Genomic DNA, 17,268 nt, shown 5'->3' with positions numbered 1-17,268 from the left:
TACACGGGGATGAGCAAGGTTAGGAATGACTGTCAATGTTGAGCTTAACTCAGGAAATATTTTTCCTGGGGCATCTGCCTTCAGCTCAGGTCGTGACCCCGGGGTCCTGGGATCGAGTCCCCCATCAGGCTCCTCCCCAGGAGCCTGCTTCTCCCTCTACCTGGGTCTCTGCCCCTCTCTCTCTCTCTCTCTGTGTCTCATGAATAAATAGATAAAATCTTAAAAAAAATAAAAAAGAAATATGTCTCCCGCTCCCAACTTATGAGTTAATAACCTGTTCTTAAACAGAAGTTTGGAGAAACTGGCTTCAAACGACCCTTTCCATAGTCCACAAAGCTCTAGTTCCCCTCTCAGCAGCTCCCTTCGATTCCTCCTTCGGTGAAGCCCTTATTCACTGGGCTTCAGGCACACTGACCTCTGCTCTGTTTCTCAAGTAACAGGTGTGCTATTTCACGTTCAAGGCCTTTGCACTGGCTCCTTTATTCTTTTCAGGTCCTCGTTCGCAGACCGCCTTCTCAGAGGACTGTCCCCCGAGCTGTCCCCTTGCTCTGCGGAGTGGACATACGACCTCCTCTGGTATTTTACACTCCCTCTCCTCATTTTGATGGTGTCTCATATTGTGAATCTAATAGAGTCCAGTTTTTCCTGATGTAGACTTCTTTTAAGGCTTTCTTGACAATGGAGTACAGATGCCACCAACCAGATGGAAGGTTTTCACTCGGAAGGCAGCTGCGTGACAAACAGGCTGAGCGCCCGCATTCACTGGGCTAAGAGTCAAGGGTCCGCAGAAGCCAGGAGCCCTGGGTGGACAGGAGACAAGGCGGCCTTGCTGACTGTGCAGAAGTGAACGACAGTAGCAGCGACAGCAGCAACTTCCTACGTGGTGTTGGGTTTGTCCTATAGTTCTGGGGATGGTGGTTGCGTGAACTTCCCACTAGCCTTCCTGCTGAGACAACTAGTGGCTTCTATTGTCTGCATTTATTTTTCCTCGTGGCATCCCACATATTTTGTTACTTGATCATGGTGCTTATTTTCTACTAGAATGTATCCCTGGGATCTAGAACAGTGCCTGGCTCATGGTAGGTATTTAAGAAATATATGACGACTAGAAAAAATGGGATGAACATGACAGATCCCCTCTTGATCTCTAGATACTTTAGCCATTGCTGTTAGTTCTCTCTTATTACTATGTAATTGCCCCCAATTTTTGTGGCTTAAACCTACAAATATTCATTATCTTAGTTACCGTGGGTTAAGAATCTGGGAATGGCTTAGCTGAGTGGCTTTAGCCCAGGGTTTCTCAGAAGGCTGCCGTCCAGATGTTGGCAAGGGCTGCAGTTATCTGATGGCTTGACTGGGGCAGGGATTTGCTTCCAAGATTCACCCATCTGGCTCCTGGCGGGAAGCCTTAGTTTCTTGCTGTGTGGGCCTCTCCATAGGTTGCTTGAACGTTCTCATCATATGGCTGCGGCTTCTCCTGAGCAAGTTATGAGAGAGAGGGGAGGGAACTACAATATCTTTCATGACCTAGTCATGGAAGTCCAACATGGCCACTTCCATCACATTCTATTTATTTGAATCACTAAGCCCTGCTTACACTTAAGAGGCAGGGAATTAGCCTTTTGAAGGGAGAAGTATCAAATAATTTTTGGGCACATCTTAAAACCAACACTAAAGCATGCAGTGAAAAATGCTGTAGGCCTGTTTCCCATCTCTGTCTTGGATTGATATCAGATATTTCTTGATCTCCTTTTCCTTAGTAATCATACTCCAATATTGTTGGGAGAATGAGTAGGCGCATCTACAATACCATATTCTGTGTCTCTTTGAGGTTTGATTTGGCCACATGATAAGGTTCTGGGAAGCTGCTGACTCAACTGGAGGTGAACTCTTTTCATACTTCCGTCCTTTCCGCTTTCCTGCTCTTTGGGATGTGACTATGATAGTGGGCTCTCCAAGACACCCTCTGGACCATGAGCATCCTTGAGAGTGAAATATATAAAGCTCAAAAGTGGAAAGGATGAAGATTGTGGAGTCACCAAACAAGCCCTGGACCGACTACCTCTTCCATCTTGCTTAAACTGATATCACTTTGAGTTATGTATAGTTAAACCAATTCTGAGACCTGTATCCTTGGGAAAGTGATTCATCTTGTCTTTTGTTTACTCCCTGTCTTGTGAGATTGTCCTACTTCACAGGAACTCACTGGCCGAGCTTAAATGAAAGTCTTCCATTTCAGTCTGGGTCTATTTCTCTCCTACCACATAGATTCCACGAAGCAGAGGGAGGTCCTTTTCTGGTCATTTTGTAAAGCCAAAAACTACTGCAATTTTCTTTCAGTTCTTTAAATATCAAGGGCTTTGTATCATAACAAGCTCGTGGAAGTCTTGTGAATGCTTTACTAATTTTGGTTTTTAGAGAGATGACTATCTCTCAGCAGGAGAGATACTGCTTTTCATCTTCATTCTGGCTGTCTCCTGAGCTCAACCTCTTTTCTTTCACTTTGCAGCTCGCTGAGACTTTCTGATACCCCTTAAACTCAAACCCATCTCTTAGAGTCCTTTCTGGACTCCAGAAAACCTCCTATAATGACAGTAGTATATTGTCAACACATTTTTTTTTTAATGTGCTACGTACCTTACAGTGATTATTTCTAATGCTTGTGGCCATTTGGGACCGTAGCATGATTACTATCTCCATTTAAAAAGGAAGAACTCAAGCCCTGGAACTTTGCTCAGGGTCACAGAGTTCAAAAGTGGCTAAGCATGGATCCAAATCAGGCTCAGAATGACCCCCCAGAGCCAGTGTTCTTTCCACTTCGTCTACTCTTACAGTCCACAGAGATCTTGCCGGACACAGTTCCAGTAGAAAGTATAAATATGGATCGAAAATTACGATGTAATTGCCAGATTGGCTGACTCAGCATACACAGTCTTGGGAATCCATCTGTCTACATTTTTTTTCTTAATAGAATTTGTTGAAACCAGATCAGCACATCCTTACTAGCGGGGGTCATTGGCCAGGATATAGAAATCACTTCATGAAATGAATGTTTATTTAAAATAGACTTTTTTTTTCCAGAGGGCAGTGTTTTAAGTGAAAACTCTCAGTGGTAAATGTTTAGACCTTGCCCACCTCTCTGCTCACCTTCTCCTCAGGTCCTGGCAGATGGGCAGGGGCAGCCATGGAAACCACAGACGTGCCAGGTATGGAGAAGGCTGCAAGAAAGGAGGAGGATGGAAGAGAAAGAGATGGTAGGAACAGTCACATATATTTCTACCTAGCATGGCACATTTTTTCATTATATAATTTGGAATAATATTTTGTTTAACTTTCACATAGGTTTTATTAATCATATTTTATAAATGGAGAAGCTGATGGTCAGAGAGCTTAAGGTCAACAGAGTTTGAACTCAGAGTTGTCTGACTCCAAAACTCATGCCCCTTGTAGTATAGCACGTTACCTCTTCACGAACAGTAATATCAATAAGATCATTTTTAATCTTGATTTATACTTTACATGTATTCTCTCATTTACTTTCATAATAATTTCATGACACAGTTGTGATAGCTAATTTTATGTCAACGTGGCTAGGCCACAGCGTCCAGGTGTTTGGTTAAATATCATTCTAGATGTTTCGATAGAGATATTTTTAGATTAGATTAACATTGAAATCAGTGGACTTTGAGCAAAGCAGATGATGTAGGTGGGCCTCATCCACTGAGTTAAAGGCCTTAATAGAAAAAGAATGATTTCTCCAGGGGAAGGGGCGTCTCTGCTAAGACTGCCCCTGGACTGGAACTGCAGCTCTTCTCGGAGTCTCCCGTCTGCCCACCCTACGGATTTTGGACTTGCCAAACTTCCCCAAATGTGTGAGCCAATTCCTTAAAATATACCTTTCTTTCTTTCTTTCTTTTTCTTTCTTTCTTTCTTTCTTTCTTTCTTTCTTTCTTTCTTTCTTTCTTTCTTTCTTTCTTCATCCTGCTGGTTCTATTCTCTGAATTCTAATACAGCAGTTCATTATTACCCTTTCTGAGGATGTGTAAAGAGCTCCAGAGAGGTCTCATAATTTACCTCATAAACTGGCTAACTCGCCAAGATCACACGGGTAATAACCAGAGGACCTGATACTCAAACCAGTTCATTTGCTCTTTTTCTGTCTTTTTTGAAATTAATCTTTAAAAATGAAGACACTGTACGACTCCATTTATCAGTTTCTACGGCTGTGCTAACAAATTACCACAGACTTGGTGGCTTTAAATAACCAGATTCATTCTATGTTTCCGGAGGCCTCGGGTCTGAAATCAGTCTCACTGAACTGAAGTCGAGGTGTGGGGAGGGCTGGAAGGGGGCTCCTTTCAATTCTAGAGCTGCCTGCCTTCCTTGGTCTCCACCTTCAGAGTCTATTACCCCAGCCTCTGCTTCCCTTATCACCTCGCCCCTTCCTTGTCTGTGGTCAAGTCTCCCTTTGCCTCTGCCTTAGAAGGACACTGTGATCACCTGTGGCTCAGCTGCATAATCCAGGATAAGCTCCCCATCTCAAGATCTTCATTGCAATCATATCTGCAAAGCCTCCTTAGCTGTACGGAGTAACATTCACATGTTCTGGGGATTAGAACCCGGGCTTCTTTGGGGGCCATGAATCAGCCGGCAACACTCAGATTTCTTTCCATCCCTTCCCTCCCACTTTCTGTAAAATATCAGTTGGTTGTAGTTTGCTTATACACATGTGCTTGCTTCTTTACTTTCTCCTTTACCTTGCTAATTCTATTATGAAATAGAGTCACATAAGAGCTCTGAACAGGAATGATTAGAAATCCCAGAATGAGAGATCTAGAAGATTGGTGAATTGGAATAAATAAATCACATCTGTCCTCAAAAAGTTATGATTTAGGGACGCTTGGGTGGCTCAGTGGTTGAGGGTCTGCTTTTGGTTCAGGGTGAGATCTGGGCTCCTTCGCCCCTCCCTTTGCTCGTGTGTACTCTCCCTCTCTGACTCAAATAAATAATTTCAATCTTTATAAAAATATGTGATTGGACTGCTTGAATAGTTTGGTGGGCTGTCAGGGAACTGAAACTTGTTATTGAAAGACAGTCAGGAGTTGCACTGGCCACCTTGGTAAGGAGGATTGTTTGGCTGCAGGACCTCATCCATGGGAACAGTGTGGAGAGGGAATTTTAGGCCTAGGAGGCCCTCTGGTTTCTCCAGATGTTTAGACAGTACATGATATTTGGCCTTAATTTTAGGCCACGCACCCTACTGAGTTGAGAGGAGTGGGGATGGGGAGGGGAGAGAGAGAAGAGAGGGAACCATTCTTTCTTCTCTTTGGATATTGTCATGTGTGAATGTGGTGGTTGCAGTTAGAAGCATCACATCAATTGTGCAACCATGAAGAGAAACGTTGTAGATATTCCATGAATGGGGAAGAGAAAAGAGAGAACAAGACTGAGTCCCTGGGTTCTTTGAAGTTGCTCAACTTTCCTTGAAATCTCTACTACCAGACTTCTCTCATATGACAATAAACCTTGACTCTTGAAACACTTTTAGTCTGTTATTTTGCCTCTTGTGGCTAAAGTACCCTGACGGGGAAGGGCTAGATGCTTCGTTTATATGCTAGGGACATGTTTCCTGTGATTTTATATGTCTTTTTGTTTGTTTGCTTGTTTCAAGTTTTTATTTAAGTTCCAGTTAGTTAATATATAGTGTATTAGTTTCAGGAATGGAATTTAGTGATTTATCACCTCCGTATAAAACCCAGCGCTCGTCACAACAAGTGTCCGCCTTAACATATATGTCTTTTTATATATATATATATATCTTATACGACGTCTTCTCGGTGACTAAAGCGGTGGTTGTGTTATATTGTAATAGTTATAGTTATACAGTTATACTGCAAGGGTGGTGCAGAGTCTATCTTGGGCCAAAGTGAAGGACCAGAAAAATCAGCGAGCAAACTCCAATGGAAAGCTATTAAGTCCCTAAATCTGCTGCCTACATCAAAAAGAGAATCTGAATTTATTTGCCTCTTAGGCAGAATTTTCACAAAATTTAAGTCATTGCTAATTCCTTTGTCAATCTCTAGAGTATAAATTTACCCTCAGGCCACTGAGTACCTTCAGGCTCCCTCATATGTGACTTGCAAAAAGATGGGGCTGCCAGACTTTATTTTTCACCTATTTTTTCAGTCCATGAAAAATATATGGTTAAGTTATCTACCTTGGAAATATGACAAAATAAGCTGAAAATCAAGTAAGGATCATGTCCTAGAATAATAGAGAAGACCAGTTTCAGATTCCTATCTTCTTTGCATATATATATATATATATACACACACACACACATATATATTTAATAAAAAAATAGAATGATGCTGCATTTTTCTTTTGTGGAAAAATAGGACAATTTGATTATTACCAAGACTCCTACCATATTACCAAATGATTTTATTTACTTAAACCTTGACTCAAATTGTTTCTGAGCCTTTAAGTGTTCTTTGCTGCCATTTTGAAAATTATCTATATTAAAACTTATGTAATAAAATATTTTAAAGTCTTCTTAATAAATTTTCAACAAAAGCTTAACAAAACTCTACAACATGTCAGTTTCAAGTATTAGAATATAATTTTCAAAATACTCCCGTGCTATATCTTTTCTACTAAAGCAATGGAAGTTATTGGATTTTGGAGACTGAAAAAAATCTCAGGAATGTGCACTTAGTAGAAAAAAAGTTTATGCTCTGAAAATAATAAAAAACATTTAATCAATTTAATTCAACCAATTGAAGAATTATTCTAGGTCGAGAAAGGGCAGCTTTTCCTAGGCTTGTTCACTCTTCACCTCACAGTTGTCTGTGAAGACTAGACATTGAGGAATCTCTGAAGGTCACTCACCACGTTGGAGCTCTGTGCAAAGCCAGAGGCCATCGCCTCTCTTGGCCATACCTTGTGAACATGTCTAAAGGGTGCTCTCAGCCCTTATTTGCTCTCCTTCACTTGGTCTCTAGGTAGCAGGGGCTAGTGAATGAAGAGCCTTGAATGGGACACTAGTGAATGAAGAGCCTCAATTCTGTAGTAATTTGGAATCCTTCGAAGATTTAAGCCAGAAGATTTGGATATGATTCCCTTAGCTTTATAGCAGGACCACCTTGGTGAAGGGTATCTGAGAAGAGAATTGAGACTGGAAGAGGGGGTTACCATGGTCAGGAAAAACAGAATGAAAACCTGAGCTTACACGGGAGCACTGCAGATGCCAAAATATCCAGTGAGGTAAAACCACAAGATCCCAAATGAATGTGTGACAAAGAGAGGGGAATAGAACAGTAGGGGGATGAGGCAAGCTGGTCAGAATTATGTCTACTGTAACATGGGATTGACTCTGAGGTTGGAGGCGACCAGGAGCATAGCCATAGGATTGTAGCACCAATTTTAGCCTCCTAAAGAATGATAGATACAATCTAAGGACTTTTTGCTTTGTTTCTTTTTCTTTTCTTTTTTTCTTTTCCTTTGTTTTGTTTTTTTTTCTCTTTTCTTCCTTCCCTCCTTTCTTTTTTCCTTTTTTTGACTTTCAGTCTTTAGCTTTGTTTCAGATAGCTGATGTGCCAATATAGATGACCCCTTGATTACATATTTAAGTGATATATAGTGAATAAGAAATGAATCATGTTGCTTTCTGTTGTAAACTCTCAAAGATCAGGGACCAGCCTGAACTTTTTCTAAAGCTCATTTTAGGTGTTTCACAAACCATAAAAATGATACTATTTTCCCCATAAAAGACTCTAGAAGGAGAAGCATAGAGCATAATTAGAAAGATTTTAGCTTTAAATAGAAATAACTAAACAAAACTAAATAAGCAGAAAATCAGAAAAGAAAGCATTTTATCATATCTGTTATAATCTGAAAAGTTAAAATAATGTATGTAATTTGTTTAATTTCTCAATAGTCAGTTGTTAATATATTACTTATTATTTATGAATATGTTCTATGTGCAAAGCATAGCACGAATAAAAAATTTTACTATACTGTTTGCTAAAATTAAAGATACTGTTATCTGAGATGGGGGCAGCTGTATTAAAGGGAGGATCAATTATTTGTTAATAAATCAGAAAACACACACAAGCCAAATAATGGTTTCTGAAATGAAAGTAAATTCTTAAAAATATTAATTTCTTTAAGTTAGAAAGTTTAGTCATTTTTGCAACATAGCAAAGTGTTTTCAATTTCTTAATGAGATTTTTGTGAAATTTTTGAAAATGTTTAAAATGTCAATTTATTTAAACTGAAAAATATGCCAGATGACATTTAGAAGTGAGTGGGGGAAAGGGATGCTGCTGGGAAATCAAATGATTATACTTATTAATTGAAATACATTTTCCAAAAGTTATGCCATCAGGTAAGTTGAATGTGTACCCAGAGAAGTGGGTTCAATATTCCTGCTCTGCCATTTCTTAGTTGTGTTACCTTCAAGTTATTTCATTTTTACAAGCTTCAGTTTCTCCACTTGTTAAATAGGCTGAAATTCATATTTTTTTCCCACAAAATCATTGCTAGCATCAGAAAGAGCACAAGAAATCATCCAGCATGACGTGAACCCTTGCCCGAGTAGCTTTCATTAGTTTGCAATTACCATTTTAAGACCAAGAGCAAGAATTAGGAAGATCACTTTGGTAATCCACTATAATTTCTTTACATGAATCATGGGCGTGTACAAGTTTTCTTAAGAATTTCCAAAAAGATGCCAATGAACAAAATACGTTAAAAATCAATCCACCCTAAAGAAATGGAGTAAAAGAACATTAGAAACTACACTTGTTACTTGATCACAACTGTTATGCAATGTTTGTATAGCCTCAAATTTTCACCAGGCACATAGTATAAAAGTCTGGGCAGTTCAGAATTATCAGTATTAAATTAACTTGCAAAAGCAAAATGAGATGGACAGCAATGATTTTTAAGTTGTGCCTCATGTATCTTTTCATGGAATTTTAAAAAAGATTTGTTTTAGAGAGAGAGAGAAAGAGAGAGAGAAAATCTCAAGCAGGCTCCCTGCTGACTGTAGAGCCCAACAGAGGGCTCCATCTCATGGCCTTGAGATCATGACCCCTCAGAAATCAGAAGTTAGGCTCTTAATGGACTGCACCACCCCCTTTTCATGGAATTTTATGTACAAAAGTAAATTTGCTGTATGTACAGGTAATGGAACTAAACCTAATTGTTATCAGAGTCAGATATAAGGAGGGGAATATTCAGGGCATGGTTGCAAATATGGACATTGACCTGCATTCCCTAAAGGGAATAAAAGGCTAATTGCCTAAGGGATTGCTTTTTTTTTAAATCTGGAAACATCTGTTGGTTCGTCCATAAACTTCTACCTGTGTTTTATGTTCTTCTTGATGGAAACTTTTTTTTCACAAGAATTAGATTTCCCTGACATCTACTCAGATTTATTCTATCTTCTCATGCTAGCTCAAATCCGGTTACCTACACAGTACTTTGTGGCCAGCAGGGTCAGGCATATGGGAATATGTGCAAGGTGGTTAATGAATTCTTCACCTTTCGACAACAACCCTGCCTCCAGAGCCATGCCTGCTTTAGGGCTTTACACTAATGTTAAGGCTCTACAAATACTGCGTGACTGTGAATGAGGCAAAATAAAATCCCTTTTGTAAAAATGAAACCACTACATCTTAGAAAGGAAAGAAGTAGAAATAAAGTAGAAATGATGTAGAGAGTTTTGAGACGGAGTTGAAATAGACCATAAGCCCACGTATTGACAATAAATTAGCTACTTCTCAGTAATCCAATATGGCCACAGAAGCCCCAAAATATTCTCTATATATGTAGAGTTATTCTGTCATAAGAAGAGGATATTTCTTCTTTTTATTATTCTGAGCATTGTCTATATGAATATTATTCTTTCTTTCTTTTTTTAAAATTTTATTTATATATTCCTGAGAGACACACAGAGAGAGGCAGAGACACAGGCAGAGGGAGAAGCAGGCTCTATGCAGGTTGCGCGACGTGGACCCGGGCCTCCAGGATCAGGCCCTGGGCTGAAGGCAGTGCTAAGCCGCTGAGCCACCTGGGGGTGCCCCGGAATGACCTATTGTTATCTTGAGCACTGCTGATGGTGGGTGTGATGGTTATTTTAATGCATCAACGCAATGAGCCCTGGGGTGCCCAGGTATTTGGTCAAACGTTATTCTGAGTGTTTCTGTGAAGTTGTTTTTAGATGAATTTAACATTTACATTGATTGAGTACATCTGATTGCTCTCCCTAACGCGGATGGGCCTCATCCAATCAGTTGAAGCCCCGACTAGAACAAAAGGCTACTTCTCCTTCATATAAGGGGATTTCCTAATGCCTGACTGTCTTTGAGCAGGGACATTGGATTTTTTTCCTCTGAGTTTGGAATCAAACCGTAGCCAGTCCCCAACTATGATGGTTCTACTTAACGATTTTTCAACTCTATGATGGTTCAAAAGTGATATGCATTCAGTAGCAACTGTACTTAACATTTTGAATTTTGATCTTTTCCCTGGCTTGTAATATGCAGCTCGATATTTTGTGATGCAGGGTGGCAGCAGGGAGTGGCAGCTCCCAAATGTTACCAGATCCTAAGGCAAACAGCCAATACACTCACAACCATTTTGTACAAGTACAACCGTTCGGTTTTTTGCTTACAGCACAATACTCAAAAAATTACATGAGATAAGTAGTATGAGGAAGATACTATGTATACTGCTATGAAAATTCTCCAAGGTTTAGCATATGATAAGCTAGAATATATCGTAAGGCAATGTTCACAAAATATTTTTTATGGATGCTAGTTTCCCCTTTTGTAGAAAAAGGAAAGTATTTCAGTTTCGAAGAAGTTGCAGAAAACACATCTCTTCAGAACTTTTTGCAGCCTTCTTATGTTAATGTATTTCATGAATCTCTAAAATAATACGGTATGGATAATGTAATATGCAGTGCTTCTCAAACTTAATCGAAGTTCTTTTTATTATGAAGCATATTGATAATTATCCATACAAATCTTTGTCCCTTAAGACAACCTTCTGTGGTCACTTAGAGGACCTCCTTCATGAAGCTGTGCTTAAAACTTCATGGCCTTATCTTTTACGGAGTAGTTACATGAGAAGTATTCATAGGAGGAATGACTTCGCTATTTTATAGATACAAATGTGTTCAAAGAAATGGATTAGTCACTCGATGTGCTGTCTACAAGAACATTCACTTAAGAAATCCTCTCAGGGTCCAAGTCCTGAAAATGCCCCTCATAGATTTTCTTCTTTGGACTGTGGTAGTCTAAGTATTTGGATCCCACTGAAGATAACTAAAACGCATGGGAAGGATATAAAAGACCTTCTAAAGGGTAAAGGGCACTGATGTGCTCATAAAAAACTAAATGAATTCTCACACTGGTGACCATTAAGAGTAGACACTTGGAGATGTAAACTGAGCCCAGAGCTGACTTTTACTTTGAGAACATTTGCAACATGGAGGGAACTTGGACTTCACACCAAGAATTCAATTAAAAGTGATCTGAAAAAAAAATAAAAATTTAAAAAAATTTTAAAAAAGTGATCTGAATTGCACTACTGGGTTTTTACCTAAAGAATACAAAAACACTATTTTGAAGGGACATATGCACCTCTATGTTTATTGCAGCATTATTTCCAATAGCCAAATTATGGAAGCAGCTCAAGTGTCTATGGATAGAAAAATGGATAAAGAAGTGTGTGTGAGTGTGTGTGTGTGTGTGTGTGTGTGTGATGGGATATTATCCATAAAGAGAATGAAATCTTGCCATTTGCAACAACATGAATGGAGCTAGAGAGTATGATGCTAAGTGAAATAATCCAGTCAGAGAATGACAACTCATGTGTGGAGTTTAAGAAACAAGACAGGTGAATAAATGGAAAAAAAAAGAGAGAGAAAACCCCCCAAAACAGGTTCTTCACTATAGAGAACAAACGAATGGTTACCAGAGAGGTGATACGTGGGAGGTTGGGTGAAATAGGTGAAGGGGATTAGAGTACACTCATCACGATAAACACTAAGCAATGAATAGAATTGTTGAATCACTATATCATACAACTGAACACAATATAACACCGTATGCTAACTATACTGGAATCAACATAAACAAATATGATAATGAACTTGTAGTGTTGTAGTGCCTCAGCGGCAGCTTGACTGAAGCAAATACAAATCCTTTCGGAAGGAACCCACACTTAGTCCAGCCCTCAAGCATCCCACAAGCAGTTCAGAGTAAAGAAGTAAATGTAAAGGAAAAAGGCAACAAAAACAAACGACAGCAGGTCTTAGAAGCAACAAGAAAGGACTTCAGGTAAGGAAATGATCAGACACTGGCTTGAAATGATTGTGTTTAAAGGAAGACGAGCGAGCTCATGAAGATACCTGATGCAAGTAAGAAACTCTGAGGCTTTATTGTTTAGATTAAATGAAGGGACCAAAACGAATAACAAGTGAACTCCGCCTGCTGGTGACACTTGGGTCTGATGAGGACGTTGGAAAGGTGATGGAAAGGGATTTTAGCAGGTAATCACCCAAAGGGTCCAAAATCATGCCGGTTCTGTACATCCGTTCTTAATTCAGCATCCTCTGTATTATTAGGCACCTTTCTCTTCTCCTGTACCGTATTTCTTCTCTCCATCCTCAGTAGAAGTATTAGATAGGCTGTTGGCCCATCACGGATCTTGGAAAGGCAAATAGGGGTTTTGAAGATTCTGAGTTTCCCTGCTTAAATGGCAGGTTGTTCAGCAAGGGCTCCGCGTGGAAGTTCCAGGCAACTAGAACCATTTGTGATGAAATGACTGCAGGCCACGTTACGTGTCTTCCATTCTCTGTTCTCCCCCTTCTCGTTTTGTATGGTTACCTATCCATGCTCTTTATCCTCTTCTTTTCATTTCTTTCTTCGTCTAGTCAGCATAGTTCCTGGTAAAGCGTTCTGATGGAAAGAGAAGAGGAAATGACTTTAGTGGAGGCTAGAAAGAGCAGAAGGGCTTTCTCAGGGCAGAGGGAAAGAGAGATCACATACACCAGTCGCAGGCTTCAGAGGAATTGCGGGTTGTGGGGCAGCGCCCATGGATCAGGATGGATCCAAAATGCACAACTTACAGAAGGCAAGGAGCAGAATGGCTTGAACTCCATGAAATGGGCTGAGACAATAAATCTCTTTGTCACCATTATTAAAATAACTATCACAAGAGAAGCTTTGTTATGTATATGAATGATTTTTTAAAACATTATTGGAAATATTATGTACTACAGCCTACCTCCCTATGCTCCAGTATTATCCTCTATACCGTGGGAATAGTACAAGTGCTTCCTGGGTTGTTGTAAAAGAGTAATACATGCGAGGCACTTTGAACAGGGCTAGCAACACAGAAACTACGCAATTAATGTTAGCTTCTCCTCTCATTTTACGATTTTTGACATTATTATTAGGGCTCTGCTAGAAGAGTAGAAGGTGCGTATAAGCTGGTGAGGGTGGTCACGGAGGGCGATCCAAAGGAATGATGTTCAACTGGGAATGGACCTAAAAAGAGCATGGAAATCACACTCCTTAGAAAAAGTTAGCACGTAAAAGACACACGTTGTGAGGTGCTGCTCCAATGTATTCCTCAGGAAGGGGAGGAAAAAAAAAAAAGGAAAGGGAGGAAAATTTTGAGTGAGAAGCGAGCAACAGGATTAAATGCCACAGAGAGTTTGCTGTGGGTGGACAGAGAAAGAACTTAGGATTTACTGATCAGGACGCCACAGTGTTATGGGCTGAACCGCATCTCTTCAAACTTCGTATGGTGAAGGCCTCGCACTCAGTACCTCAGAAGGTGACTGTGTTTGGAGATAGGGCCTTTGGAGAAGTGATTAAGTTAAAATGAGTCCATTAGGATGGGCACTAGTCCAACAAGCCTGGTGTGCTTATCGGAAGAGGAAATTTAGACTCCCAAAAAGAGACACCAGGGACGTGAGCGCATGGAGTAAAGACCTTAGACACGGAGAGGAAATAGCTATTGCAAGCCAAAGAGAAACCTCAGAAGAAATCAACCCCGCTGACCCGAGCATCTGGGAAGTCTAGCCTCTAGGATTGTGAGAAAGTGAGTTTGTGTCGTGGGAGTCCCCGTCTGTGGTGGTTTGTTGGGGCGACCCTAGCAAATGACTCCGTTCTGCTCCAAGAGAAGAGCTAGGCCAGAAGGCAGTAGTTAGGGACGGCTGCATGGCAAAGACTTAGAAGCTGCTGGGAAGTAACGGGTTTTTAAAAGGTTGGTAATGGACCATGAGTTTTCCCCCAGAGGTCACTGTGGGTGTGGTTTCTCCTACAACATGCCTTTTAGAATTAGCCATTTTTTGCTTTCTTCAAAATGTATTGTTATAATAAAATAATTTTAAAAATGCTATATGGATAAGCTACACTGTCTGTATGTCAACGTAAAAATAGCTAAATCTATCTTGTGACCACAGGGCAAGTCAGGGCATTTGTTTTTATTTCTTTATAAAATTATAAAATTTTATTTAAATTTAATTAATTAACATACAGGGTACCACTAGTTTCAGAGGTAGAGCTCAGGAATTCATCAGTTGCATGTGACACCCAGTGCTCATCATGTCACGTGCCCTCCTTATTGCCCATCACCCAGGCACCCCGTCCTTCCACCCCCACCCCTCCAGCAACCCCCAGTTTGTTCCCGGAGTTAAGAGTCTCTTAGGGCTTGCCTTCCTCTCCAATTTTGTCTTTTTTTTTCTCTCCCTCCCCCTACACTCCTCTGTTTTATTTCTTGGCATTTGCTTTTATAGTTATGATATCAGCAGCTCCCGGAATTGGAAATGTAGTTTTTCTAGAGTCAGGAAGATTTCTATTTTTGCAGCAGGTGGGGGTGGGAGCAAGGTCATGAGGAAGAGATATAAAAGTATTGAGGGTAGTCTTTGTTTCCCTCTAAAACAGTGTCTTTGCCTAGAGTTCCAGCTCCTAAATTACAGAAGTAAGACCACTGACGCACTCTATCAAAGGCTCAAGACATATGTAGCGAGCATTTAGCAGTTTTAAATATGCAAGCTCAAGAATTCAGGTTTTACAAGAGTTCACTAACTTGATTCCATACCATCCTCCCAGATTAAGCCTGTTCTCGCTGATGCCAAACTTCTGTGTGTCTCCTCAGTCTTGTATGATGTTCTCACTGTCGTCCCCATGGTTCTGGTCACGTGTTACTTATATCTGGAACGGCATTCTACCACTAGTCCCAAACGTTCTATATACGTCTCAATTCTACTCCTCTCAAGGTCTGCTCAAGTCCCTCCTCTCCTACTGAAGCCTTATCTATATATTCTAATCAAAAGGAGTCTGTTTCTTTTTTTATTTAGACTCAATTTGCCAACATACAGTATAACACCCAGTGCTCATCCCACCAAGTGCTCTCTTCGGTGCCCGTCACCCAGTGGCTCCATCTCCCCACCCACCTCCCCTTCTGCAACCCTTTGCTTGTTTCCCAGAGTTAGGAGTCTCTCGTGGTTTGCCTTCCTCTCTAACTTTTCCCCCATACGGTTTCCCCTCTTCCCTTATGGATCCTTGTACTGTTACTTATATTCCACATATGAGTGACATCATATGATAACTGTGCTTCCCCGATTAATTTTTTCCAATCTGTACAATACCTCCACGTTCCATCCACGTTGAAGCAATTGGTGGGTATTCATTCTCTCTGATGGCTGAGGGATATTCCATTGTATACATAGACCACAGCTTCTTTATCCAGCATCTGTCAAAGGACATCTCAGCTCCTCCCACACTGTGGCTATTGTGGACACTGCTGCTGTGAACATCGGGGTGCAGGTGTCCCGGTGTTTCACTGCATCTGTATCTATCTTTGGGGTAAATCCCCAGCAGTGCAGTTGCTGGGTCATAGGGAAGATCTACTTTTAACTCTTTGAGGAACCTCCACACAGTTTTCCAGAGTGGCTGCACCAGTTCACATTCCCACCAACAGTGCAAGAGGGTTCCCCTTTCTCCATAAAAAGGAGTCTGTTTTTTAATTCTTTCCCGTAGTGCTTATGTTCTGTTCCTCCAGAATAGGATGAAAACTATTAGCCTGGGATTTGGGTATTCTTTGGTTCAAATGTGAGATCTTTTACCTTACAGCCATTCAACTTTGGGTGAAGTGTTTAACTTCTCTGAAACTTTATTTTCTTGTGAGAGTAAATGGATAATAAGATTGTGCTAATGATTAAATCAGACTCTAGGTTTGACATACAGAGCATATAGCTGGTGACCAGGAGTCTGTGTGCTTTTTGTTGGAAAAGTAACTTACTCTAAGTAAAAATGAGGCTCTCCTAAAGACATAAGGACATCTCAAAATAATCCAGGACAGACTAAACAACCAGGCTGTAGGGTCAGTGGGAACTGAAGTAATCCTAAGTGCCAGCCACTTCCCCATCTTTGTCTTTCTGTCGCATGGCATCCTGTTTCCTCTCTGCCTAGCTGCTCTGATCCCTCACTCCCAGGCAGCTTCGCGGAGTCTCAATTTCTTCCTCACAGAGGGCTCTGAAATGGCCTCTGCAGCCTGAACTCTAGGTGAGCCTTCAGCTCAACCACCAAAATCATAGGTAACTGTCTTTCTTCTTCTTTTGGTTCAAATTCCTCAAGGAAAGATCTATTGGCTTGGCTTCTCTTCAGATGAGACCATCAACATTGATGTCTTGCCTAGCATGGGCCGCCTCTGCCAGGGGTCAGCCCTTTTTCACTCATCTGTTACCTGGCCACTTTGTAGTCCGCACTTGCCATATGGAAGAAAGGAATGAGGCAGATTCCCTATGTGTGTGTGTGTGTGTGTGTGTGTGAGAGAGAGAGAGAGAGAGAGAGAGAGAGACTAATGGTGGAGGATGGCTGGAGAGCAGATATCATAAAATATTTCTAGGATTTCTAGTGAAATGTTCACTACTCCTCACAATTGAACACTGATCTTACTCTATCATTTATTTTTCATACTTGTTTGACCCAAATGAATGTATCTTCTTTTGTCTGCAGAAGTATTTATAACACTTGGCCACACATCACTTTGTATATTATTTATATTTATTCAACAACATTCATCAGACATTCATTAAATACCTACCTGTCAAGCACTAGTACTAAAGATATGATAATAAATCAGGTAAACACAAGTCTTGCGGCGCTTACATTCTGAAATTTTTATGTCTATATATGACCCTAGTTAGGCACAGGAGATTGGAAAGTTGTAATGATTTTA

Source organism: Canis lupus, chromosome 6 (assembly GCF_003254725.2).
Source record: "Canis lupus dingo isolate Sandy chromosome 6, ASM325472v2, whole genome shotgun sequence".
Taxonomy (NCBI): domain Eukaryota; kingdom Metazoa; phylum Chordata; class Mammalia; order Carnivora; family Canidae; genus Canis; species Canis lupus.
This window is presented reverse-complemented; position numbering follows the sequence as displayed.